Here is an 18111-nt window from a genome sequence, read left to right as displayed (position 1 = left end):
AAACCCTGTCTTGAAAAACAAGAAGAAGAAGAAGAAGAAGAAGAAGAAGAAGAAGAAGAAGAAGAAGAAGAAGAAGAAGAAGAAGAAGAAGAAGAAGCATTTATTCTGAGTCTCTCTACATGGAAAAGCATGGATGAGTTCAAGAGGGACCAAGCACTGGGCTATCATGAAGCCACAAGCCTTCCTCCAGCAGTAGCTCCCTAGCCCTCACTTCAGGATCAGGCTGCCAATGTGCGGGATACAAGTGCATTGAGTGACTTGCACAAGATCAGAGAACTAGGATTTGAACCCAGGCCTGTGAAGCACCAAGCCTCTTGCCTCTTCTGCCTAGATGATTAGAATGTTCTTTACCAGTGTGAGAAGGTGAATGGGAAATGGGTTTGTTCGTCTGTTCATTGCATGGTCGTGGGCCAGCCGGATCCCAGAGATCTACCATGTGTGAATCATCCATGGCAGTTTTGATGCCATAGATCGTCTGGCAGAATTTCCATGAGCTTTGGGATCTGTGGTCCTTCCTCTAGAGCTGGGCCACCTCTGATCACCAGAATATAGAATTGTCACTGCACGTCACACAAGCTCCACTTTACAGCATAGAGCACTGGGGGTCGGGCGAGGGGGTAGGGGAATAAGCTGTCACTAAGAAACCCTACTTCCCTACTACCCCAAAACCATGAGACTTGAGGTCACGTGTGGGCCCTCACATGACAATCCAGCAAGATAAGCCTTCAGCCAACCCAGCACAGACCACAGACACAGGAACAATAATCATCTCAAAGAGGGTCCCTTTCCCAGCTCTGCAGTCCTACCAACTGAGGTCCCCCAAACATTACAAAGCAGAAAGGAGCTGTTTGCTTCACTAATTCCCTGCCCTCAGAGCCTGTGAGCAGACTGAAAGGGATGCTGTGTGACAACAGCAAGCTGTGGGAGGTTTGTTGTGCAGCAGTACCCACGTCACCAGGACACCTTCTTACGACACAGTGCCTTATTTCCCAATGCTCTGGACTTGACCATGGAAATTGATTCCAAAGTCAGAAGCTCACATGGACCACTGGAAAGTTCTCATCTGGCCCAGGATTTGTGGCTGAGTAAAAAGCCAGGCTTGGTAAAGACATCAACCATTGGCAGCCATTCATTCGTTCCTCAGTAGTTATTGTGCCTGTCCTAGTGCTTAGGGGCAGGGTGACAGTGACGACCAAAGCAGAGACAAGCCTTGCTCCCAGCACTTGCTCCTGCTGGGCAGACAGGCATTGGACCAAATATTTAAAGTTAAAAGTGGAAACAGGCACCTCAGGGGCAGCCAATTACATCCAGTACATGAGCAGGGTAGACCTAAGACCCTCTGAGTCAGTGTGCATCTGACACAGATGATGGCAGGGGTGAAGAACTGCCAACAAAGAGAAGAGCCAGGGAGAGAGGCTGAGTCAAGAGACCTGAGGCATTTTTTCTAGGGTGGCCAGTGCAACTAGAGAAAAGCCCCAGGACAGGGGGAGGGGGACATACTGGGACAAAGCACATGACCTCCTCCAGTACTAAGTCCCAGTCTGTGACCTGTGGACTTTTCTTCCCTCTTCCTGGAGCTGTGACCCATGGGTCCCCTCCCCTTCCTGGATCTCCTGTGGCTTCCCATCTGATGTTCCGCCCTTCTCCATTCCTGGACCACCACCCCGTACCCTGTCATTACCGTAATGGGACCCTTCCCTTCTCACAAAACAGTAATGTTTCCAAGCTCTCTATGCACAATTGGGATGACCCCCAAAATGTTACGTGAAAACCTGAGGTACCAATATAAGTTTGCATTTGATCTTTTTAAAGAATTAATGCCAACTGTTCTACTTAATTTTAAGCCACGTCCTTTTGTGAAGTCCCAACCTTTAACACAAAGGACACTCGCTATTTTCTGAGGTTTGCTACCCCCCCCACCAACATTTTATGAAATTATTAATAGTTTCACACAGGCAGTTTGAACTCCAACCTGCTCTCCAGAGAACTCCACACTCCATCTCTTCTGGAGTCTTAGATCTGGTCCTCGCTGTATCATTTTTGTCCTGGAGTTCTGACCCCATCTCATCTCTTCAAAATTCCACACAAAACTGGGTAACGTATGGCCCATCTGGGCCTCAGCTACCTTAGGTCAGATACTGAGCACTCTGCCCATGTTCTTCTGGACCTGGGGGTCCTGGAGGTCCAGGGAGTCTCCTGATTGTCCTATAGCTGGCCCACACAGAAGGAAAGGGTGACAGAGGATATTAGAACAGACTGTGCAGTCAAGCCAGGCCACATCTGACCACACCTTATTTAAGTGTGTGCTTTGTGTGTGTGTGTGTGTGTGTGTGTGTGTGTGTGTGTGTGTGTTTGCATGTGACTCAGAAAGAGCCAAAAGAAAACAGGCATAAAGAGCCCCTCTGCCACGCTCAGTACCAGCTGACACTGACTGACATCTCCCCTGTGTCCAAGAGAAGTGACCGGACACAGAAACCTCTCCCAACCCTGGACAAAGCTCATAGTTCAAAACAGCAGCTGAGGACTGAGCAAAGTCTACTGAGCACCTAGCAAGCACCAGGCGCCTCCCAGAACCTCCTGACTTAATCAGATCCCAAGGAAATCACAGCTAAGGAATCCAAAGCACAGGAAGGCAGGGAGCATGCCTGTGAGAAACCCCATGAGAAGCAGGTGCCACTCTGCCTTTACTCGCATTTAATTACCAGAGATTGGCACATAGGAGCCAGATACCCAGCAACTCTCTGTTGAATATATGAAAGAATGAATGAATGATTGAATGAATGAATGATGAAAATAAAATTGTGTCCTAGATCTGATTACTCCAAAGACTAAAGCGTCCCTTGTTTTACGTATATGTAAAAGGTGAACCAAAGAAGAGTGGAGAATTGGCCCAACTGCTGAGAACACTGGCTGTTCTTTCAGAGGACACAGGCTCGATTCCCAGTACCCATACGGAACCTCACAACTGTCTATAACTGCAGAACCCTCTTCTGGCCTCCATGGGCACCTGTACTCACATGCACCACACACACTTGCAAGCATGCATACACACACACACACACACACACACACACACACACACACACACAGTAATTTGTAAAGGTGAACCCACTCAACACACAGCAGCAAGGAAGCATATAGACTGCAGTGTCAGACCTGATTGAGCACAAAGAAGAAGAAAAAAAAAACAGACAGAAAATATTTGATGGAGGTTTTAAAGCCAAGTAGAGGTTTTCCAAGCTGATCAATTCATCTTTCCAAATGTTTAACAAGCACGTACTGAATGCGCGACGTCAGGCTAGGAACTCGGGGTCCATCAGTTAAAGAGGTCTAGCCTCCTAGAGCATGCATTCCAGATGCCCCGGGGGAAACGGTATGACAAGCAGAGGAGGAGAATAAGGAGGTGTGCTTCGGAGGGAAAGAGCGTGGAGCTCGTTCGCATGAGATAAGGGTGGACAAGTGAGCGAGATCTAGGAGGTTCTCAGTGGTGGCCACATTTGGAGTCGTATCTCGAGACGTGATCATTCGCTGATACCTTCGACTATACCATGTTATGTTTTCATACGTCTATCTTAATCCGGTCTTAAACCACAGCTATACCCCTGGGAGACCTGGAGCTACAGAAGTAGGTACTGTGTGCCAATTAGAGAAAAGAAATGATTTCTGCTCCTTATTCATTTTTTTTCCATATCTGATACTGATTTGAGTATTGAAAAAAAATATTCACTTCCATGTTCAAAGCCAGAATTTTTATGTCAGGTATTCAGGCTCCTGCATGGGTGCGTAAGTTGCTTATAAAATAAGTGACATGTTTTAATTTCTCTAAATCAATCAATCACTCAATCATCCTTGATGCCTTTGGCAGGGAAAAAAAAAAGACAGAAAACAGGCTTTTATTTTATTAGGAGCACTTGTCAACATTTTAAGTGGGAAGTAGCTGGGCCTAGGTTTCTGCAGATACCTGGGGAATGTGAAAGTAGCCAGCTCTGGGCTGACTTTGGACATGGCTCTGCAGGCGAGGAGAGACTGTGGGTCTTAGGTTCAAGTGAGACCCACTGGGGTGTGGGGCTCCAGGGAAATTGAAGATAGGCAGCTCATCTTAAGGAAGCTAATGGTGAGGCCATGACATCTGGGCTCTACTGGGCCTAGGTTCAGCTGGCCTGGCCAGAGGCAAAGCAGAGTCTAAGGACAGTGGCAGTTAAGGAATAGGACCCTGGGATCTCTGCAAGCTGGGAGTAAGGAGCCCGGTGATGAGGATGCAGGAAGGGGCTCTGGGGACCAAGATCTGTGAAAAGGACCTGGCAACAGGCAGAGGCCAAGGGGTAAGATACATAACGTAAAACCCGGCCCGAAGCAAGTGCTCACGGAAATCTAGGAAACAGGAGCAGTTTTAAACAACATGCTGACATCTTTATTTTCTTGAACTCCTCGATGAATTGGGTACATCAGATTGTTGTCAGGCGTTCAGAGGTTACACACACACACACACACACACACACACACACACACACACACACACACACACGCACACACACACACACCCGTGAAGGCTTTTCATTCATCCATCTCACAGCCTGGAGTTCAGGGAGCTTATGCCACTCAGCCAAGGATCACAGAACTAGGAAGTGAGTCAGGGCCCCAACTCAACTCCATGTGAACCCAGTACCTCAGTCCTCTGTCTCTTGAGACCTCAGCTCTTGAGGGAAGGGAGTATAAAGACTGGCCTCTGTGTGGTTTTCATGGGCCTGAGGAACTTTGGTATCCATGAGGACCTTTCTCCACTAAAAAAAAAAAAAAGGTTAAACTTCTACCCAGTGCCTGTTGACACAACAGCTTCTTGTTTCTCCCAGATTCTTGCTTCTGGTTTCAAAGGCATTAAGGCATCTTCATAGGCCTCTTCCAGTATCCAGGGCTCCATTCCCCATGGTCTGTGCCTGCTGGGTATGTCAGCCACAGTGTGCCTCTGCGTCTAAGGCAATTAGCTCCTTCACAACTAACCAAAGCCATGCTTAGCCCTGTGAGTGGGAAGGACACCACAGCACCTGTCAGCACTCCACCAGGTCACCTCTGAGGCCACGGCACTTCTTCTGAGACCCCTTGATCTTTTCAACTGGCCAGCCTCATGGATGGACAGGAGAAGGAAAACCTAGATGCCTTGAGACTCAACCCAGAAGCCCATCGAGGAGCAGGAAAAAAAAATGCCTTCTGCCCAGGACCTGTTTGCTGGGCCCTGGTGGTACAGAGGCTGCTGCAGCTCTTTGTCCCCCCCCCCCCCTGCAGCTGTTGGCCCAAGAGCCTCCCTTGCTTCCTGGGAAAGACAGGCCTCACAGGTGACCTTTGGAACCTCTCTTTCCTCCCCACCCCTCCCCACCTCACCCCCATCACTCCAAAGCTTAGGGCAAGGACAATGGGCTCTGGGGGGAGGGAGAAGGCCCAGTCTCCCAAACTGTTGAACCCTGGCCTGAGAGTTCCCTTTCCTGGGGCTTCCTGAAGCACTCCATACTATTCCTGATGTCAGCCTATGAAAGAAAACACGGACCTTGTCGATCCTCAGCATGTGTCCAGCTCTGGACAAAAGTATTGCACTCACTCAGTGCCTATAACCGCTCCATAAACAGGTCTCTTTTATGGCTCACAAAGCAGCCACATGTGATCAAGGAAGACTTGCTCCAAGTCATGCAGAAGCAAGTGACTGTGTCAGGATTTGAACGCAGCCTTACATGGAGACCCATGCTTCAAGCACCTGGCCACTTTACCTCTAGGGACCCAGCGTTTTGCAGAAGAAATCTTTCAGCATTTGCCTGATGGCTGACCTCCCAAGGTGTCTTGATCAGACCATTAGCAAGCACCAGAAGCCTGCGCTCACACAAGTGCACACTTGGGTCCCCACATAAGGCCAGGCCTCAGCTAAGAGGTGCCCTCACTTTTTCCACCCTCCTTAGTCCTCCCTGGCCTGGGAATACCTTCCTGAGGAGAGAAGTGTTCTAGCTGTAGGCTATGGAGTTTTGAATCAAACTGACCTAGGTCTCATTCCCATCACTGCCTCTAGGTATGACATATGAACATGTGACCTTTGGACAAGTCATCTGTTCATTCTAAGCACTGATTTTTTTTTTAACCATGCAGCTGGGGCCACCAGGCCTGCTCTATAGGCAGTTGGCTGAGATGAGGTGTGTCAGGATTGGGGTCCGGGGTATAGATTCTCCTCTGGTCTTACCTGCTCAGCCTCCAAATGGCTCTGCTACCACTCAGATACCATTAAGAGACCCTGGGCTATAAGCTCAGAGGGCAAAGATCTTCTCTGATCCCCAATCTCTACACAGCACTAGCCTCCAAGTAACTGTGGGAAGAAGGAAGAGAGGAGGAAAAAGGAGAGAAAATATCACGTGGGTCAGAAGGCATTTGGGCATTGGGGCCTAGGTCAGTGTACAGAGAGTGACAATAGGAAGTGACTTATGTCTTGGTTATTTTGACCATTAGTGTCAAAGTACCTGTGCAAAGAAGAATCCATCAGACTGTCTACCTGAGCCAGCTGTGTAGAGCTGCCCATCACTTTTCAGGATGCCCATGGAGTGTGCTGCACGGCACAGCTCCCGTCTTACTATCACCTCTCTTTGTTCAACCTGAGACAAGGTTTCTCTGTGTAACAGCCCTGGCTGTCCTGGAACTCACTCTGTAGACCAGGCTGGCCTCAAACCCACAGAGATCTGCCTGCCTCTCTGCCATCCCAGTGCTGGGATTAGAGGTGTGCGCCACCATGCCTGGCTTATCACCTCTTTCTCAAGGCACTTCGATAAGAAATACAACACACGTCTCTAAAGCAGGAAAGAGTCTCTGGAAACAGATTTGGCCAGATATTAAGGAGAGCTCCTCAAAGACTGCCCCTTCCTAAGTCCTGGCTCTGGGAACCAGAGCAGGTGGGCAAGGAATAGGATAGATGAATCTGGAACACCAGTTGTTTATTCCAGGTGAACCAGTGCTATCTCTCTGTTTCACCCTCACACCCCCATCCCTACTGAGACTTCCTCCCTCTCCTCCATCCCGCTCCTGCTCCCCTCTAACACCCCCACTCCCCCACCCCCCACCCACCCCAATGTCTCCATCCTTCCCTGAGAGGCTGGTTATAAGCTTCCAAACCAGACCAACAGGTTCCTGAGGCCTGGCCCAACCTTTCCCCTTAGGCAAGTAGGGATGTGGATATGAAGGCCAACTGCTGGTAGCTCCCCGACAAAAGGGAAATCTCCGCAGTCGCTGCCCTGCCCAACCAAGTGAGACACCCCCAAAAGAGGAACTACCTGCAAGACCCCACTGCAGTCCATGTTCATGCCAAGCCAGGCCGTCCCCACTTCTGTGAGCTGACGAGCCTGAAACCTTACACCAAACCTGACACGTTGACTCACCATGTGCAATTAATAACACATCACGTCCAACCAATCATCTGGCTGAAGGGAGTGAGGTTTCATAGAAAAAGAGATGTACGAGTGGATGTAAAACATGAGCAACTAGTTTTTTCTTGATGGATTCATTATCAAAAGTTTTGACCAGACTCAACAATGGAAACTCCTAGGGAGCTCCACGTATGGGTCCTTTTTTTTTTTTAACCCTTTAGGCAGTAATAATAGGAGGGAGGGATCAGAAGAAAGGAGGGGGAATCTGACAGAGGAAGGCTGGTTAGAACTGGGTGTGGTGTGTGTGTGTGTGTGTGTGTGTGTGTGTGTGTGTGTGTGTGTGTGTGTGTGTGTGTGTCGGAAACAATGTGATCCAGATAGCCTAGGTCCAACCTTACCTCTGCTTCTTGATTGTGAGACCCTGGGAAAGTCATTTAACCTCTAAAGTCTTAGTTTCCTTGCCTATAAAATGGGTGTTGGAACATAGGTAATGTCTCCTAGCATTGTTATGACGCCTGAACAGACATCCAACCATGACACACTCAGCAGAGGGCCCAAGGGTGTTGCTGTCAGTAGTATCAGACTAACATTAATGGAACTAACATTACCATTCTTTTTCTTCCTCCTCCTCCTTAGGACTGTGCCTTGCCTTGCCGGTACTCACCCTGAGTCGAGGAACAGCATAATTGCATGTGTATGTACATGTGTGTACAGTGATTGGGGAAGGACCTGTGAGCGAACAAAGGGAGCTATCTGGAGAAATCACGGGTCTACATTATCATTTCCATCACAGTTGTGTGTTAGAAGTTCACAAGGAAATCTCAAGGTGTCGCTCATGCTGAGTCTCCGTTCTGGAGCTCCTTGACCCTCCTCACCCTGTGAGGGGCACCTCCTTGGCTTCTACCACCTCTTTCTACCCCCAAAGTCAGCAGTGTTGTGCTTCCAAACATGGCTTTGTCCAATCACACCTGGCCTGACCACAGTGGGGAAAGCTTTTCAGTTGAAAGAGGTGAGGACACATACCCCACCTCAGGGTCATTAGCTTGGATGGTAGCTGCAAAGTCCTTTTTAGCCACAATAAGAAAACGTAGTTCTAGGCTCTAGAGATTGAGACATGGACATCTCTCAAAGGCCATTATTCTTCCCCAGCTCCTAGGGATGATGGGGAAAGGCTCGGCTGGTTTTATGGTGGGTGCTGTTGCACTGAACCAAAAAAGTGTTTTGCAGGAGCTATGGATGCTGGGAAAGCCAGGTCAACAGTCTTCATAACCCAGAGAACCTTATTTGGAGAGCCACAGATCTACAAGGACAGTGAGATATGTATAGCCCAGACTCGGCTCCCGGCTCTCTGTGTATCTGTAGGGATGATGCTCCCATCTGAGCCTCAGTTTTTCCTCATCTATGAAGGGATCAGAGAGCCACAGGTACCAACATGTAAGGTTCCTCTGGCAGCACTGGGCATGCTGAGGAACGTCTCAGCCTGCCTGCTCCACAGCCTGGAGGTCAGGTTCACATTGACAACAATAGGCGGGGTGTCTGGCAAGGAAGACTTTCCTGGTATTGGGGACTCTGGGGTTCGAGAGAGAGAGAGAGAGAGAGAGAGAGAGAGAGAGAGAGAGAGAGAGAGAGTAAGATTTTTTTTCCTGGTATTAGGGTCTCTGGGGGGGGCGGGGAGGAGAGAGAGAGAGAGAGAGAGAGAAGGAGTATGCCTATATGAGCAACAGAAGGAAAGCCAGTGTTAAGAGTGCTTCCAGGATGGAAACGGTAGCCCTGGGCTCAGAGTCTCCTCCAAGTTACCCTGAAGGCCATGACCAGCACCTACAGACACCACAGTTCTAGGAAGTCTGTACATCACAAGCCACCATGAAACTTCAAAGAAATAGAAGTAAAACATGTCTTTGAAGTCTCCTGCATGGCACATCTGCTGTTGCACTATCAGAAAAGGCCCATAACACCTAGTAGTCATTAAACAGTGGAGGTCCGAGGCTGTGCAGACAAGATGTTCTAAGGCACAGCAGAGGAAAAGCATGAGATGAATTTCATTAACACCAGATGTAAGTTTCACCCATCTTAAGAGTGTGCGTGCGTGCGTGCGTGCGTGCGCGCGCGCGCGCGTGTGTGTGTGTGTGTGTGTGTGTGTGTGTGTACACATGTGCACGCGCGCGTGCATCCATCCAACCACAAATTTCAAAACACAGATGTTTTCAAGGCAAAAAAGGAGAGCTTTGATGGCTGTTTAAAACTCCGGAGTGACCTTAGGCCTTATCAAATTATACAGTCTAAACTCCCAGCAGAAGCCAAATCCCAGGGCCCTACGTAGGCATCTCGCTTTTGACTTCAATTCTTTAAAAAGGAAAGTGAAAGAACGTGGAGGAGGCGTGGCCATGAGACACACTGTGTTTGAAGTCTGTATGTGTTATATGTGGTGGTACAAGGCATGTGAATTGGGATGCACTCCTTAATTTTATAACACACGCTTATAAAGGCTTTAGTGCATTTTAAGTTTAAAATGCCATTATTTTTCTGACGTAAAAGGCAAAGGCAAACCAAACATTGTATAAGAATGGATCCCCAGAAAAAATGGGCAGCGTTGGCCTCATTGTTTCGATGCCCCAGGTTTGCCATATCGGCACTGGCCAGCTACAGCCTCAAGGGTGCAGAAGCCCTGCTGGACAGACAGAGGTCGTTCTGGCCCCAGAGATGGTGGGTGGCATCTAAAGCCAGAGTGTGGGATGTCCTCTAGCGCCCTGCACAGGGGTGCACACACCCTCACCTCACAGGTTCGTCACAGTCCTCTGGCAGCAGACTGATAGAGGCTATCACTGATCCAGCCTCTATGCTGACTCTCTGCCCAGGCTAACTAACTGATCTGCCTCGGACCTAGCATTTCTCACTCTGTGACCCTAGCTTTGGCACTTTTGTTACAAAATCAGGACGAAAGTGATAAAGTATGCGGAATTCCTACCATGGTACCAGATCCGTGTTGGTGAGTGACAGCGCAAGCCTTTAATCCCAGCACTCCACTCGGGAGACAGAGGCAAGTGGATCACTATGAGTTCGGGGCCAGCCTGATCTACAAAGTGAGTCCAGGACAACCAAGGCTACACAGAGAAACCCTGTCTCAAAAAAACAAAACAAAAAAGAAAAGAAAAGAAAAAGAAAGACAGACAGACTGGTACAGACTCTCCCAAGTTCCCAGCTCTGGCCAGGAAGACACATGTCATCAGAGGCATTCTGGCTGCGTGCAGAGAACAGAGTCCACCTACCTTATCAGGCCAGCCTCACTCTGCCCTTCACAAAGCTGGCCTCTGGCCTCTATCCACTTGGACCTGACTAGTTCCAGGCCACGTCTCCCATGGTTTACCTAGTGGCTTCAGGCTCGGAGGAGCCTCATTACCTGCCTGGGAAGCAAGCAGGATATTCCCACATTGCAGATGAGGATACTAGAACTCAGGAAAGCTATATAACTTCTCCTGGTGTATCTACTTTTATTCACTCATTTAATATTTAAATGATATGCTAATGAGAACCAGGTATTGGCTGAACTGTGAGGCAGCAGGAAGTAAGGCCCAGTACTCCAAGTCTACTTGTGCCTCTGATGCCTCACAATACCATGTGGTTTAAAAGGCAGTGCCAGATTTAATGTGTGCTGCTGCCATCTTGAATGTCTCAATTTAATATGAAAGAGGTTGTTGTTTTTTTCTTGAGAATTTAATATAACTTTTTTTTTTTTAAATAACTGTGTCTCTCTTTCTAGATCAGTTTGGCCTCAAACTTACTATTTTAGCCCAAGGTGGCATTGAACTCTCCACATTACTCCTTAGCCTCTTGGGTATCAGGATTACAAATTTGCATTACCACGCCCAGATCTCATTAATTTTGTAGTAAGAAGCTATTCATTTGCATTTTGCACTGTTCTCTACAGTTTATACAAGTAGGGGCATTTGCAGTTAAGAGGATCATGGGAGAAAATAAACACACCCCCATGGATGAATACGGGGGCGGGGGAATGAACCTGACCCTGCCCCCTAGAACTTTAGGTACCAGTTTGCTAAGGGAGTCGCTGAAGCATAAAGACTGGCTTGGAAAAAAAAAAGTTTGAAACAAAATTTTAAAAGATAGAATTAAAATTAACAAAAAAGAGGCCAGGTGTTTGAAAGGAAGTGTGGGGGCGTGCAGGGGGAGTTTGAAGGGGGAAAACAGGGGGAGGCAATTTAAAAAAGTGCACACCTATATGACAGGTTTTATTTAAATTGAGTTCCAGGTGGGGGATATAGGGATGTGGGAGAGGGGCCTGCCTAGCATGAAGAAGGAAGCTCTGGGTTGATCCCCAGCACCATAGGACACCAGGCAGAGTCACACTAGGGAGGGAAGCAGCAGCAGGAGAGGCCAAAGCTCAAGGTCCACAGCTGGCTGCCAGGGCCTGCTCCTGGCCAGCATGGACTACCGGAGACTGTCTTGAAAACAACATAACCCTCGGCTTTCCTTAGCTGTAAGGTGAATTCTGACTTCACTCAAATTTGTGTGTGGGAGTGTGCACGTGTGTGAGTGTGTGTGTGTGTGTGTGTGTGTGTGTGTGTGTGTGTGTGTGTGTGTGTATGCAAGGTTTAACATGTGTGTGGCAGGCAGAGACTGACTAACACTGAAATGTTCTCATTCTCCCTCTCCCTCTCTCTTCCTCTCCCTCTCTCTCTCTCTCCCCCTCCCTCTCTCTCTCTCTCTCTCTCCCTCTCTCTCTCTCTCCCTCTCCCTCTCCCTCTCCCTTCCTCTCCCTCTCTCTTCCTCTCCCTCTCTCTCTCTCTCCCCCTCCCTCTCTCTCTCTCTCTCTCTCTCTCTCTCTCCCTCTCTCTCTCCCTCTCCCTCTCCCTTCCTCTCCCTCTCCCTCTCTCTTCCTCTCCCTCTCTCTCTCTCTCCCCTCCCTCTCTCTCTCTCTCTCTCCCTCTCTCTCTCTCTCCCTCTCCCTCTCCCTTCCTCTCCCTCTCCCTCTCTCTTCCTCTCCCTCTCTCTCTCTCTCCCCCTCCCTCTCTCTCTCTCTCTCCCTCTCCCTCTCTCTTCCTCTCCCTCTCTCTCTCTCCCTCCCTCTCCCTCTCCCTCTCTTTCTCTCTCCCCCCCCTCTCTCTCTCTCCCTCTCTCTCTCTCTCTCACACACACACACACCACAGAGAGGTTCTCACTGGACCTGGCCATTTCAGCTAGACTTATTGGTCAACAAGCTCACAGCACTCACACCTGCCTCCACTCTCGAGCACTAGGGTTACAGGCACCTGCTGCCAGTCCTGCAGAAAGCACTCTACCCCCTGAACTGACTCCCCAGCCCCAAGCAAACCTTTATTGATTCATTCATTCATCCCATTCATTCATTGTTCCTGACTCACTCAGGCCTCTAGACCAGCATCACAGGGGCTGGCACAACGATATTTTGGGGACACATGTTCTAGCCACTGGATGGAGGTTAAAACAACAGATTGCACAGACAATTATTTATCTATTCCTAGGATTTTGGGGTGGAAAGGCACAGAGAGTGCTAAGGGGGCACATGCTGAGGCCAGACTGGCCCAGGGAACAGAGTTCTCAGCCACTCTGGGGCTAGGAGCAGAGAAGGCCACAGCTGTCAGAGTCTGGGGGCCAGAGCAGGTCATAGGCAGACATAGGCACAGTTCACCAGGCATCATGCCAGCAGCCCAGTTGTGCCTGGTCTCAGGGGCAGTGGGGGGGGGGGGGGAGCTGTCCCAAGGCAGGAGAAGGCAAATGAGAAATGAAAACTGTGTGCCCCATCCTTCCACGAACTCTGTCAGGTCACCATCAAGGCCCTTGAAGTAGAGTGAATTAAAACTCAGGTTAAACCACCTCCTAAGGTTACGTGTGAAGTTGGATCCAGTCTCCTGACTCCCAGAATAAATTCTACTGCCTCCCATCACCCTGCTGACTTAAAATTGACCCAAAATCTTACCCACAAAAAAAAAAGAAAAAAGAAAAAGAAAAAGAAAAGAAAAGTTATTTCCTGTCCCCAAACCAGAAATCTTACGTCTCTCCTGACTACAGTGGAGTTGCCTTTCTTAACTTAAAAGTTGATCTTTTTGTTCCTCTTCCCATTGGCTGTTAGGGGGCTCATGGTTATAAAAGTAACTTTTATTTGCCTGTTTCAATAGTTGTCTTGGAGGCTTGCTGCCTCCTTCAGCCAACCTAGGCCTAGTTCTGGAAGCTTCTATAGAGCCTCCATACAATCTAACCTAGGCCTAGAATGTTTTCAGCCTCTGAGATTTACTGCTTATAAGCTCACCCTTACTTGTTCTTTCTGAGCTCTGGGCTGGCTGGTTCAACACAGCTGTTCTGGCTCAAACTCTTCTCCCAGCTGACTTATTTAATCTGGCTTCTCTTTCTCAGCCTGGATTTGCTCTGCTTGGCCCCAACAATCTGCTCTAATCTTCTGGCTTCTTCTCATTTTCTGGCTTGTCCTGTCTTCATCTGAGTTCTCTCTCTGCCACCCATCTCTCTATTACTGTTCTGGTAAAACTGCTCCTTCTCTCTGTAAGTCTACCTTTTAAGTAGCTTCCCTTTCCTCTCTCTCTTCTCGTAAGAGTCAGGCATAACCCAACACACAGCTGAATCCTGGCTCACCTCAATACAGACTTTATATCATCACGTTACTTTCAGATCAGCCTTACTTACAGACCTTGCTTTTGCTTTTATTCCCTTCTTTCTGTTTTATAGTCAGGGGATTTTTGTTGTTGTTGTTGTTGTTTCTTGTTCTTATTCATTCATTGGCTGATCTGACTCGCCCTATTAAATCTGGCTTCATCCAGCCATCCTAAACCTCTTCCACATACCTACTACTCTATCCTTTGTGGCTCCTCACTTAGTGAAGTTTCCCTGGGCTCTCCATCCCACCACAATCTTGCCTTCTCTGTAGGATCCAAACCCAAGTCTCTAAGGAAGTCAGTGGTTGGTCAACTTGGTCCAAGCAGCCGTGTGATGCTGGGTCACACAGGAGAAGTATGACAGCAGATTTCACCAGTACAGGGTTATGCTAAACTCTATGCTGAATTCAAGGCCCCTGGCAACCATGCATGGGCTCCTCTCTCTAGCCTAGTGGTCTTCTTGCACCCCCCCCCAAGACTCTTTGCTGATCCACTCACTGTGCTGGGAGCACCATCTCGGCTCACTCAGGCTCATTACCCCCCTCAGCACCTCTCCTCCCATTCTCTGCATCTTAGATCATGACGAGAAGAAAAGCTGTTGCCTTCCCTGAGCTTTGCCGATTCACATGTTGTCAATAACTCATACATATAAGTCCACTCTGGGAGAAGAGATGGTATCCTTGCCATCCTAGTTAGGATTTCTAGTGCTGTGATGAAACACCACAACCAAAAACAACACGGGCAGGAAAAAAGTTGATTTGGCTTACATATCCAGAGTCCCAGTCCACTGAGAGAAACCAAGGCAGGAACTCAAAGTGGGCAGAAACCCGATACTGATGCAGAGGCCATGGAGGAGTATGGTTTGCTGGCTTGAGCAGTTTGTTCTTATAGAACCCAGGACCACCTGCCCAGGGGAGGATCCATCCAATCACAATGGGTTGGGCTCTCTCACATCAATCACTAATTAAGAAAATGCCCTACAGGCTTGCCTACAGCCTGATCTTATGAAGGCATCTTTCTCTACTGAGGCTCCCTTTCTCCAGTGAATCTTGGGTCAAGTTGATACAATTAGTCAGAACAATTGATCCCTTTTCAACTTGACACACAAAAACATTACTATTAAGCCACGACCTTTTATTTCTTATTCATCTCTAAGAGCTCGCATTTAAAACATAAATAGCTTTAAAACTCCCACAGTCTTAACAAATTTTCACACATTTAAAAAATTCAGCTCTTTAAAATATCCAGTCACTTTAAAGACAAAATCTCTTTTAGAAGTTCAAAAACTGTGGCCTCCTATAGAAATCAAAATAAAGTTGAATGCTTTCTTACTTGAAAGGGGAAAGAACCAGGGCACAGTCATCATCCGAACAAAGCAAAACCAAACTCTAACCATGTAAATAACTCAGTGTCCAATATCTGGGACTCACTCACCATCTTCTGGGCTCCTCCAAAGCACCTGGGTCATTTATCTGGCTCTGTCTTCTGCAGCACACACAGCTTGTCTCAGACCAGCTCCACTCTTTTCCTTAGCAGTCATCTCATGGTACCAGCTTCTCCAAAATGCTGCCTGGGGACTATTGCTGCAACTGGGCTGTGCTTTCATCAATAGCCCCTCCCAGCCTCTTTTGAGGGACTCCAACCCTGCTGCACAGTTCCAAGCCTCAGCTGCTCTCCTCTCCATGCCTTCAGAACCAGCACCACCTAGGCGATTCTTACACTACAAGTCCCACTGCCAGCACAAGGTACAACCTGGTGTCCTCTAGAACAGGCGTTGCTCAGGATGGCTCTAGGGAAACAGTTCGCAGAAGATTTGTACCTCAGTGATATTGGTCCCTTCTTAATCGCAGCTAATTTCTCACCGTGAACACCCAGATACACGGTCTCAGCTCCAGCTGACCAGCATCCATTGGCCCAGTAAAACAAATATCTCACTGGCATCTTGTGACTCACAGCTGACTCTCTAGCCCGAGCTGACCAGAACCACAGAATCTTAACTCAAAGTATCAACTGGCCCTGATGGAGTAAGTCAGGGACTCTGGACCTTCCCTCTGAAACTTCACAAACCAGGTCTCCATCATGGGCACTCACTCTCAACATTCTTATCTTCCAAGAATTCACAGAACAGCTCGGCAAGCTTGGAATATTCCATGGCTTTTCTCACCCAAAGGTCCAATGTCCTTCCACAGTCCGCCCCCCCCCCAAAAAAAATATGGTCAGGTCTGTAACAGCAATACTCCATTAGCTTGGTACCAATTTCTGTCCTAGTTAGGGTTTCTAGTACTGGGATGAAACACCAAAACTAAAAGCAACACGGGGAGGGAAAAAAAAAAGTTGATTTGGCTTACACACCCAGATTCACAGTCCATTGAGGGAAGCCAAGGCAGGAACTCAAACTGGGCAGGAACCTGGAGGCAGGAGCTGATGAAGAGGCCATGGAGGAGTATGGTTTATTGCCTTTCTTCCCATGGTTTGAGCAGTTCACTTTCTTACAGAACCCAGGACCACTTGCCTAGGGAGGGCCACACCCATAATGGGCTGGGCCCTCTCACATCAATCACTAGTTAAGAAAATGTTCTGCACAGCCTGATCTTATGGAGGTATTTCCTCAATTGAGGCTCCCTCTTCTTTAGTGACTCTAGCTTGTGTCAAATTGACATTAAAAAATTGCCAGCACACCTGCCAAGGACAGAGAGGAGAGTTACCATGAACCCTGATTCCACCCAGCTCTCCTCTCAGCCTGCCGCCTTTATCACTGAAGAGCACTGTTTTCTGTGGCTCTGTACAAACACGTACAGGTCTACATGAGCTGGTGTGCACGTGCACACCCAGAGATACACGGTCTCCGTGAGTTGATATGCATGCATACATGTGCACCAAGATACCAATCCAGACAGCAACTCAAACAGAAACACAGACACTAAAAACAAACTACATTGTCATTAAGTTAGGGACCCCCCCAGCCCAAGAACCAAGGAATCTGATGTTCTCTCTAAAACTTGACTCCCAAAGAGAAAGGCAAGTTGGAAATCAAGGCCAAGTGGGTGTCCCTCCTGAGAAAAAATGCTGGCTAGCCCTCAGGCCTGGTTCCTGGTCTGAACATCTGGACAGTGTCAATCCACTGGTGTGGGTAAGCGTATTCGCACCCAGGGCTGGAACTCTTGGCTCTCTGAGTTCTGAGTCTGTAATCTCTTTTCCAGCCCTCCTACTGGGCTGTGCACGTTTGCCTTCCAGGCCTTCCCTCCCAATCGAATTCAGAGCTATTTGAACCCAAGATCCTGGCCAGAGGAAAACCAGTTAGACCTGCTGGACAGTCTCTGCAGCTGCTCCCCACAGCGTTTCCTGTCCTCCTGCTCCTCTGCACATTGTAAGAGAGCAGAGAAGGGTTGGACAATGCAAGAGTTTACATGGCTGTGCCAGCCAGGACCACAGCAGCCACCGCACACCGCACACCACACCAGCAGCCCACCCCGCCCCTGCACCCTGCACTTCAATGCACCCACACCAGGTATTTCTAACCGCCTGTGGCTCAAAAGAGCCCTTCAGAAACCAGATGTGGGCAAGATGTTCCCCATCTGCCCAAGAGGCAATTGAAGTTCAAAAAGGTGGCATGACCCTCGAAGGCCCTCGTAGCCCGCAAGAGGAAGGGCTGGACTGAGGCTGGCAGCAGGCCTTACCTGTTTCCACCTGATGAGTTCTTCCAAGGTCCTATTTTGCCCCCAGGACAGGAAGAAAAGGAAGATGTCCTTCTCTTAGACTATTTTATTTGCTTGAGACAGTGACCTTAAAAACTGAGAAATGTGAATGTTAGAGAACTTTGTAGGAAAAAAAAACAAAAAACAAAACAGCAAAAACAAAAACAAAGCCAGCTCAGGAGAAAGTATGGAAGTCAAAGGACCTCAGGATCTGGGGTCATTCTGTCCAGAGGTCAACTGAGGCATGAAGAATGGAGTTTCGAAGGCTAAAGTGTACAGAATTCTAAAGGCAATGCGAGCTGTAGATGGTTTCAGAGCATGGCTCATTACTAATACGTCAATAAATATTTTAAGACAATGTTCCAAAGTATGTGCCATTTAAGAGGAGGA

At 48.3% G+C, this 18111-nt stretch overlaps 1 long non-coding RNA gene across 1 annotated transcript in view; it reads right to left on the bottom strand.

Annotated features, from left to right (window-relative positions):
* The window catches only part of LOC311594293, a 39588-nt gene extending 21817 nt beyond the window's left edge, over positions 1 to 17771 (bottom strand). The window contains exon 1 of the long non-coding RNA XR_014778031.1: positions 17704 to 17771. This is a non-coding gene — a long non-coding RNA (uncharacterized lncRNA). The remainder of the gene's footprint in view (positions 1 to 17703) is intronic.
* Positions 17772 to 18111: the final 340 nt, after the last annotated feature.

Source organism: Acomys minous (assembly GCF_964271855.1).
Source record: "Acomys minous genome assembly, chromosome: 3".
Lineage (NCBI taxonomy): Eukaryota > Metazoa > Chordata > Mammalia > Rodentia > Muridae > Acomys > Acomys minous.
This window is presented reverse-complemented; position numbering and strand designations above follow the sequence as displayed.